Source organism: Juglans microcarpa x Juglans regia, chromosome 2S, assembly GCF_004785595.1.
Source record: "Juglans microcarpa x Juglans regia isolate MS1-56 chromosome 2S, Jm3101_v1.0, whole genome shotgun sequence".
Classification (NCBI taxonomy): Eukaryota; Viridiplantae; Streptophyta; class Magnoliopsida; order Fagales; family Juglandaceae; genus Juglans; species Juglans microcarpa x Juglans regia.
Window position 1 is genome coordinate 12,970,256 of NC_054597.1, and position 9,921 is coordinate 12,980,176.

Below are 9,921 nucleotides of genomic sequence, written 5' to 3' on the forward strand. Positions count from 1 at the left end.
TGTATGTATCTTAGTAATAGGCTCGGAAAACCCAGCTTTTATAGTGTTTTGTCTATCAAGGTGAACAGAGCTACCCTGTTCCTGACTTTCCTCACCTCCTCTTGAGAAGTGGGTAGCTCCCCAGTTTTCAAGTACCTGATGGGAATCTACTTTCATTACTATTGTTGTTCCACCTGACATTTCAGTTATAACCAACCACGTGAGAACTGCCTCGTACTCCGATTCATTTTTCGTCACCTTGAAGTTCAATCGAATAGCCTGAAATGACTCCACACCGTTGTTCACTACCATATGGATGTCCACACCGCCTCTTGCTCAACAGGATGAACCGTTAACTTGCACTAGCCACAGTTCCTTCTTAGGTGCCTTTAGTGTCTCCTCGGGAAAGTTCGTTAGTTCCACGACAAAGTCGGCCAGGATTTGTCCCTTGACAACGGTTCTGGGGACATAATTGATGTCATACTCGCTCAGGGCGATAAACCATTTCACCAGTCGCCCCGAAGTGTCAAGCCTTTGGAGTACTTTATGAAAGGGTGTGGAGGTGATGACCCTTATGGGGTGAGTTTGGAAATAAGGGCATAATCACCATGCTGATGTCACAAGTGTGAAAGTGATCAATTCTATCTTTGGGTATCTCTTCTCGGCCCCTCTTAAAGCTTTGCTCACATAATACACCGGCCTTTGCTCAATTCCCTCATCTCTGACTAGAGTGGCGAAAACAGCGTCTGGGGTGGCGACCATAATCAGCGATAAGGGTTCCCCCTACTTAGTCTGACTAAGTAGTGGCGGGTGGGTAAGGTATTCTTTCAACTGTGTAAATTCTTCCTCACACCACGCATCCCATTCTTGGGCCTTCTTTAATACCTGGAAAAAGGGCTTGCACTTGTCCATTGAGGGGACATGAACTTGATAAGGGCTGCTATTTTTTCCTGCCAATTTTTGGACCTCATTAAGAGTCGTGGGTGACTTCATCTTGATGATCGCCCTGAGCTTCTCAAGATTCACTTTGATGCCCCTCTTGGACACCATGAAGCCCCAAAACATGCCCGACTGCACCCCGAATGCGCACTTGGTTGGATTGAGCTTCATCCTATACTGATGTAGCACACCAAAAGCTTCCCTCAGGTCTTCCATGTGATTCCCAAACTCCATGCTCTTTACCAAAAGGTCCTCCACATATACTTCCATGTTCCAGCCTATCTTATCCTTGAACATTTTGTTGGCCAGCCTTCAGTAGGTTGCTCTTGCATTCTTCAGTCTAAAGGGCATGACTGTGTAACAGTACAGGCCCCGATTGGTTATGAAAGCCATCTTATCCTGGTTAGCACGACCCATCTTGATTTGGTTATACCCGAAGTAGGCATTCAAGAAACTCAACACCTTGTGACCTGCAGTGGCATCGACTATTAAGTCTATCCGGGGGAGAGGGAAGTTGTCTTTCGGGTAGGCTTTGTTGAGGTCCATGAAGTCTACGCACGTTCACTACTTGCCATTTGACTTTTTCACCAACTCAACATTTTATAACTAGTCAGGGTACTGAGTATCCCTGATAAATCCTATCGCCAACAATCGGTCCACCTCCTCTGCCACCACCTTGTACTTCTCAGTGCTAAAATTCATATTCTTCTGCTTAACAGGCCTTGCGCCTGGGTTTACATTCAGTCGGTACTCTATAACCTATTTGCTTATCCCTGACATATCCCGATGATTCTATGCAAAGATGTCTTTGTGCTCTAGGAGGAGCTGGCTCAGCTGGGCCCTTTTTTCTTTCGCCATTGTAGTTTCGATCCTCACATGGTTATCCGGCTGGGTTGGATCAAAAGGGACAAGTTCTAATGGCTCATCGAATTTTCCTTATATCAGAGTTTCCTCGTCCCTCGTTTCTACCTTTGTTATGAAGACTTCAGGGGCGATGGCGGGAGGGTCTCATCATTGCATTCCCGCGACTCTACTACTTTCACATCTTGCTCGCGTTTTCTCAATTCCTGTACGTAACACTCCCGGGCAAGCACCTGTTGCCCGCGCACCTTGCCAATTTCCGTTTTCGTGGGAAACTTCATTTTTAGATGATAACTGTACATGATCGCTCTCAAGGCATTCAACGTTGGTCGGCCTATAATGGCATTATACGCCAACTATGTTCTCACCATTAAGAACTCGGTTAGGGTGGTGATGAGGTGGGGGTTAGTTCCCATCGACACAGGCAGCATAATTGACCCCATGGGTTGAACTACATCTCCCGTGAACGCCTTCAATGTAGTTGGTGCTGCACAAAGCTGACCCATACTTAAGCCCATTCTTATAAAAGCGTCCCATAACAGGATGTATGCTGAACTTCCATTGTCTATCAATATTCTTCACATCGTGTAATTTTCTACCAGCATTGTTACCACTAATACATCATCATGTGGGTATACTACTCCTCGAGAGTTATCATCGTCAAAAGAGATTGGGGGCGAGGTTTGTACCCACGCCTGCTTGACAGGCCTCTCCACGCTATATATCTCCACATATCTCGTCCATCTTGTGTAGGCTTTCCTTCCCAACAAGGTTGGCCCACCTGCTGTATAACCCTCAGCTATGGTACGGATCTCTCCCAAAGGTGGGCTTCTTCGATCCATATCTTGTCTAGGTCGGTGATTTCTTGGTTCCTGCGATCTCCTCACCCTTTTAGGTGATTCTCTCCTCATTGGGCTCTCGCTCCATCTAGACTTACGCTCCTACCTTCTGTCGTCTAAACTCTGCGGTGAAGAGGCATTTTCAACAATGAGTTCTAGCTCCCCGTTACCCTTCATCTCCTCAATTTTTTGTTTGAGCGTGTGGCAATCCACATTTTGATGACCATTCACCCTATGGTATGTACAATACCTTTGGGTCCCCCACCCGCGGTCTTCATCGTGCCTAGTTACCTTTGCCTTGTCATGGTCTTGCACACTAGAATCGTGTACATGGTTGCTACAGTATAGCCCTGCATGTGTCTCTCGTTTCCCTTCATACTGATCCTTTCTTAGTTTTAGACAGCTTTCTCGGCCCTTCATGGGTCCTTCCTTCGACATGCTTTCCTCTTTCTACCCTGGCCCGGTGGTCAGGGCATCAACGTATCCTCGGCATTTATAAAATCATCCGCCTGATCCATAAATTTCTGCAAAGTGGAGGGGGTTTTCCTCACCAATTTGATCATGAAAGGACTCATTGGCCAAATTCCCCCGAGTAGTGTGGCTAACATGATTTTCTCGTCTTGGTCTTCGGCGATCATTCTTTCGTTATTGAATTGTGCCAAATATGCCTTCAAACTCTCGTCCTCCCTCTACTTTACAGTCAACAAGTATGCTATTGGTCGCCTCTGCCGTCGGCTGGCCATAAACTAAGTGATGAACTGCTTTCCCAGTTCCTCAAAACTCTCGATGGAGCTTGGCTGCAATGCTTCAAACCAACCCTGGGCTACACCTTTTAACGTCAAAGGAAAATCCCTACATGCAAATCCCCTGGGAACCCATGGAGAGTCATGTGGGCTTTAAAAGTCTCCAAGTGCTCCACTGGTCCTAGGAACCGTGGTACATGTCTATTGACGAGACCTTGAATTTCAGTGGTAACGGTACCGCCATGATCTCCTAGTTGTATGGCAAGTTGGTGCTGGTCAACAACTGATCAACTAAAGACGAGGTCCCTATCTTCTTGGCCATTTTCTCGTATTTGTCCATCAGGCTGCGCAGATCATGATGCATCTTCTTTGTCTCCTCGTTGTCTTGAGGTGCTTTACCCATGCCAGCACTCTGGGCCTCCATTTCCACCCTGTCAACCTGACTGGGCGTTGTCTTCTCCTAATGGCCCGTTCTTTGCCTTGAGAGCCTCATTCTACTTCCGCAACGACTCGACTTCGGTGGTGAGCCTCCTTACTACTTCCTCCATTTCCATGAGCTTTCCTTCCATGTTACGCAACGTCTCTTCTTGATCTCTAGTTGCCTGAGATTGAGTAGTAGTGGGCATATGAAAGGCATGCTAATTTCAAGATAGTTGAATCCCATAGATGGCATTGACTGTTAAGGACGTGTTTCACTGCTACGCACTTTCGATCTCCTGCAACCAAAGAGTAAGGTGGCTAGGGAGGTTTGATGGGACACCTCCGATGCCTAAATCAGTAATTATAGGAATATTCTTAGAGCCAAGGTTATTCTAGAGAGTTTGGCATACCTAGATTTTTTAAATAGAGTTTTTGACTTCTTAAGATCACCTGGGCTAACTGCTTTGCCCACTATTTAAAATTTGAACCCGAGAACATTCAGGCTACTTACTTATTTTGAATGAGTGGACATCCCAATCATCCCAGGATAAGTAGGCGGGGATACATGTCCTTATCAAACTGGTATGGGCCCTACCGGGCCAAAGTGGCTTGAGCCTTGAGTGGAGCGATTCTTTGGGCCACCATCACCTGGGCCCATGGTAGCACCCCGCGAACCCTTATGGTGGTATTAAAGCCCTTACAAGTAGTGATCGGCATGATGCGATTTCTTTCATTGGGATTTGTAATGATCAATGTGTACACATGGATGTATGTAGTTTTTAATTATGGATGTAATCTACCACCATTGAGTTCTGAGTTGGGACATTTTTGTTATTCCCATATTTGTAAAATATGCAAGACAGATTTGAAGCTAGGCCTAAAAAATGAACTTAGGACGGAAAATAAAGATAGGCCGAAAAATGATGCTTGGTCAAAAAATGAAAATAGGTTGTAAACATGAGGTAGGACGGAAAAATAAACTTAATTCGGAAAGTGAAGGTAGGATGCCGAATCAAGTTCAAGTCTCTCCACTTTTGCTTAAAAAAAATGATTGGTAAATAAGTGAAACATATTTAAATAGTTTTTCAATAATTTAATATCATATCATAAAATGTCGAGAAAATGATGAAAAAAATAAGTAGCATTATTCATTAACAAATCATTCAACAGACGTCAACTATTCTAACTTTAAGGCCTCAACAGTTAGATAGAAATGTTTAGTCTTAATTCGTAATTACATATATCATAATTGATTAGCATCCCAATAATGCATTCCTATATATATATATGATGGGGTCCCTAGCCAGTTAAAAGTTGACTTAAACCGCGAAGGAGACCGAGTCGAGTTTTTCAATCCGCCATATGACAAATGCGCACCGACCCCTGCTCTGAATTTTTGTTTCTATATACCGTTACAGCAAGAAGATGTGATGTTTCCATGAATTAAGCTTTCTCATAAGCCATTTGCCTTCGCTCCCTGCCATGATTGCATCGCACTTTCTATATTCACTTGAAGACGGTGGCTTACTCATTTAATTCATAATAAAACAAGACAATTAGATAGTTAATTATTGACCCTGTCGGAATAGACATCAAGCTATCAAAATTATATATATTATATATATAGTGGTCTCTCACTTGTTTTGATATATATATATATATTACTCTATATTCATGCACGTTTAACCTACAATAAATGAGCAAAGTAGGTAACCTTGATTACTCAAACTGAAACTATTCTAACTAATCGTATGTTACGTAGAAATGTTGAGCCACATGCAATTTGAGATTATATATTACATATATCCAATAATGCATTCTTCGTCTTATATGTGATGGGGTCCCTAGCTAGCTAAATGTTGTTTAACCCTGCTTTTGAAAGCCTCAAGTGGCTTTAAGATCGACCCTACTGATGCAAAAGCAATTTTTTATGCAAATAGTTGATCTTTCCATGCCTATCTTTTATATACTTAATTCATCAATGAAGTGGGTCAGCATTAATGAAAAGCATGTTATTAGTATTTTAACTTTTTTTTTTTTTATATATATATAATTATAATAGATTCCATGACAAGTAGTGTCTTGAAATACTGAATTCAGAAATAGTAAGCATCTTTTGATGAAGTAAATTTTACTTCCAAAAAGGAGACTGGTCCAGTTTGAAAATTCATTATATTTGCCATTTGGGCTGGTTTTGGCACAAGACAAAATAAAAATTTTCATCTCATCTCATCATTATACTTTTTTTAAATCCTCATATAAAATATGATGAAAGGATAATGACAAAAAGAACAATAAAATATAATACTTCTTCGTCTTATATGTGATGGGGTCCCTAGCTAGCTCAATCACTACAACAAAAATGCATTTTTGAGACGATTTTTGTTTGGGACGAAACAAAAATCGTCCCAAAAATGAGATTTAGGGACGAAATTCAAATTTCATTCCTTCTATATGTAAGTGAGAGATACTAGCAATAATCTTTGTACATAAGTCAGACACGATAGTATGGATCTTCGTACGCACTGCGTCAGTCACCGCTAATGTCTGTCTGCTAATCTCTACAGGCACTATATCAGCCATCTCCTCACTAGTAGCTATGCGTGATACCTCGGCACACGTGGATGTCTCACTGGCCAATCTCTACGATCACCCGGGTGTCCATCTCTCTGAGTATCGACTGGGCGTGGAATAGGACCACGAAGATGAAGTCTCGAGTGTCTCGTGCTTCGTGAAAGGGTGGAGTTGTTGATCTATCCCATCGGCTCCGGGACACTCTTGAAAATTTCTAGCACGACCCTTGCATGTAGCAGAAATCTGGAGATCAAGATCCTGAATGACAATATATCTGTCGTAATGTACCGGGCCTCTGATTGAATCTTCTCGAGTATACAACTCACTAGGTTGATAGGAATGCCATGAGCAACGCGTATCATAAATTTCACCCAATTCATGCCAACCTCTGTCTTTCACTACCAATGATCAATATTGTTGGTCATGATCAAGTTCATGATCTTGAAGAAAGCAAATAGATCTGCTTGTTTGATGCTCTTTGTCCCATCATACAAAGAAGCATATGGACAAACAACCAACTCCCTCACCTCAAGATCAACGAGGGTATCGAGCTCATCTGTATAAGCTGATTCATCGTCCTCAGCCGTCTCTCAATCACTAGAAGCTGGAGACTCTCTAGGCACCACATTTGGACATGCAATGCACAGTTTAGGAATACCAATAAAATCAACGAGTCTGTCCCCTGAAAATATAACTGAAGCTCCTGAGATAAAGATCATGTATGCCCCTCCGTCATGTAGGCTGGCACCATCGAGCTCTTTATAGAACTCATAGACGATGTCAATATATGACACGAGGTCCCATGTTCATCCTTTTGATCGAGGATTGGTGTCCAATCACGATCATTGAAGACTGATGTCAAGGAATGACCCTCCCAAATAAGAGTCAGAAAGTAAAAAATCTTCGATGGAAGGTTGCCCTGGTCTGCCACGCTTATGTTCCCTATAAGACATTATCAATCTGAAATTTAAAAATTAAAATATATATGCAAGATTAGTTATAAAATATAATACATAAATGTTCACAAAATTACATACTAATTAAAACAATGAGAAACTGTTTTCTATTATACCGTTCGATCGAATCCATACCCGTTTGAATGTTATAATTTTTACAACATCGTTCGAATGTGAATCATATATGTTCGAACGCAGAAATTAAATTCAGTTTGAATGTATGGTGAATTGATCAAACGTTCGACGTTTGAGTTCCTACCGTTTGAACGAATACAAAATCGTTCGAACAGTATCTGGATCGAACTCAGCAATGGCTAAGTCAACTCAACGGCCATGAAAATGAAAGGAATCTACCAATTCCTTTTGTTCTTCCACAAATAACAACTACACAATGATGGGTAAATAGCCTACGGTGAATTTTCGACCACCTATGGTGGCTATCGACCGGAAAATAAATTTTTCCTACTTTTTACAAATAATCTAACAAAACTTACTTAGAATAACCCAAACGAGGTATATAAGGAGCGTACCACTTGAAAGGAATGAGTCTTCCATGGTGGCGGTGACGATGGTGGCGACGATAGCATTCGACTGTCTACGGATTATGCTCGATTTTGTTTGAATGGTTGTTATGGGGGCAACGGTGGATTTGAAAAGCCTCCCCCAATACCTTATATGTACATAACCATTTGAACGATAAGTTTTACATTCGAATTCGAACATTATTATTTACCGTTGGAACTGTGTTTATTTCAAATTTAGTAAATTAATTGATTTTTTATATTTAATATATTATATACTATATGATATTATATGTATGATATACAATATAGTGATTTCATATATAAATACTATAATATCTAGTATTGGTTTATGCTAATTATAATATAGTATATTAGTATAGTATATTAGTATATAGTACTATATATATTATAGTATTATATAGTATAGTTTATATAGGTATAGTTTATCACTATATGATATATAGTATACTATACTATATATTGCTAAACTATATTGTAATATATATTACTATATATTATAGACTAAACTATGCTGGTACGAAAATTTGTCAAGCGGGAAAACTTGCGCGCTGAATTAATTTTTACATTCAAACATGTAATATTTACGTTTGAACGGTCACCAACTTAACAAGGCGCGCAGGTGACAACTTGTTTTGCCTTGGTAAGAGAAGTTTTAAGTTGGACGAAGGCATTTCGTGCACTTGGTACTTATTACAACAACATTTTTCGTCGTAATAACTTCAAAAATCCTGCACAAACTTAAAGACCACACAACACCCGTTATTCTCGTTCATCCCCTATTCTTCTTCAACCCAGTGCTGCACTCCCTCATTTTCTCCTCACATTCCTTTATTCTTCTCCCCACACTCATTCATTCTTCTCCCATTTCAATTAGAGAGAGACAAAGAGTGACATAGAAATAAAAATAGAGTGAGCTAGATTGAACTCACATTGCAAAGAGAGCTAGACATGAATCTTTTAAAGGTATGTTCTTTGTTTACTGATTTTTTAAACTATTAACTCATCTTCTTCACTGCACATGAATTTTATGTTCACTGATTTTCTTTTTTGTTTACATGTTGTGTAGGTGTTTTATTGTGGGTTGAGTTGTTTGGAATTGCATTGAATTTAAATTTTGTGTTTTATAGTTTATAGTTTACTCATTATAATTGATGTATTTGTGTGTTTGTCGATATTATGTATGATTTGTGAGATTGTGTTTAAGGATTGTAGCTTTTGATATTGTTCTAGATTTGCGTCCGGAATCTGGGTTGAATCCTTTTGAACGTGTATATGTTACCATTCGAACGTTACTATTTCGTTCGAACTTAGTTTTATACTTTCGAACGTTAACTTGCATTAAATATAGATTACACATATATAGCAAATATACTTTTTACAAGAATGCATTAACAAGAAAATCATAGAATACATAAGTATAATATAAAAAATTGCTTATTAAAAAATAGTTAAAAAATAATAAATAGTTAACATAATAATAGTAACGTAAGAATAGTATAAAAAATATTAAAAAATACTTAGTACTTAACATAAGAATGGTATAAAAACATATATATTAAAATACTTAATACTTAATACTTAAGAATGAGGCTTTTTATGTTGGAACTGTCGAGGGCTTGGCAACCCTTGAACAGTTCATGATCTTAACCTTATGGTTAAGGATAAAAAGCCTAGTATTTTATTTCTTATGGAAACTAGAATTCATGAAACAAAGTTGGGTAAGTTAAAGTATGGTTTGGACTTTCAAAACTTATTTACTGTGGATGGCTTTGGCCTTGGGGGTGGTCTTGCTATTCTTTAGAAAGATGATATAGGTTTGGATGTTCAAAGCTTCTCACATAGACACATCAACTGATGGATTGCCAATAACCCCAACCCTCCTTGGATGCTTACTTGTTTTTATGGACATCCTGTTACTGAAAAAAGGATGGAAGGGTATAGCATTCTAAGACATCTTCATTCATTCCATCCTAGCAAGTGGCTATGCATTGGTGATTTTAATGAAATATTATTCCATAGTGAAAAGGAGGGTGGTGCTCGAAGGAGTGACAGACAGATTAATCTG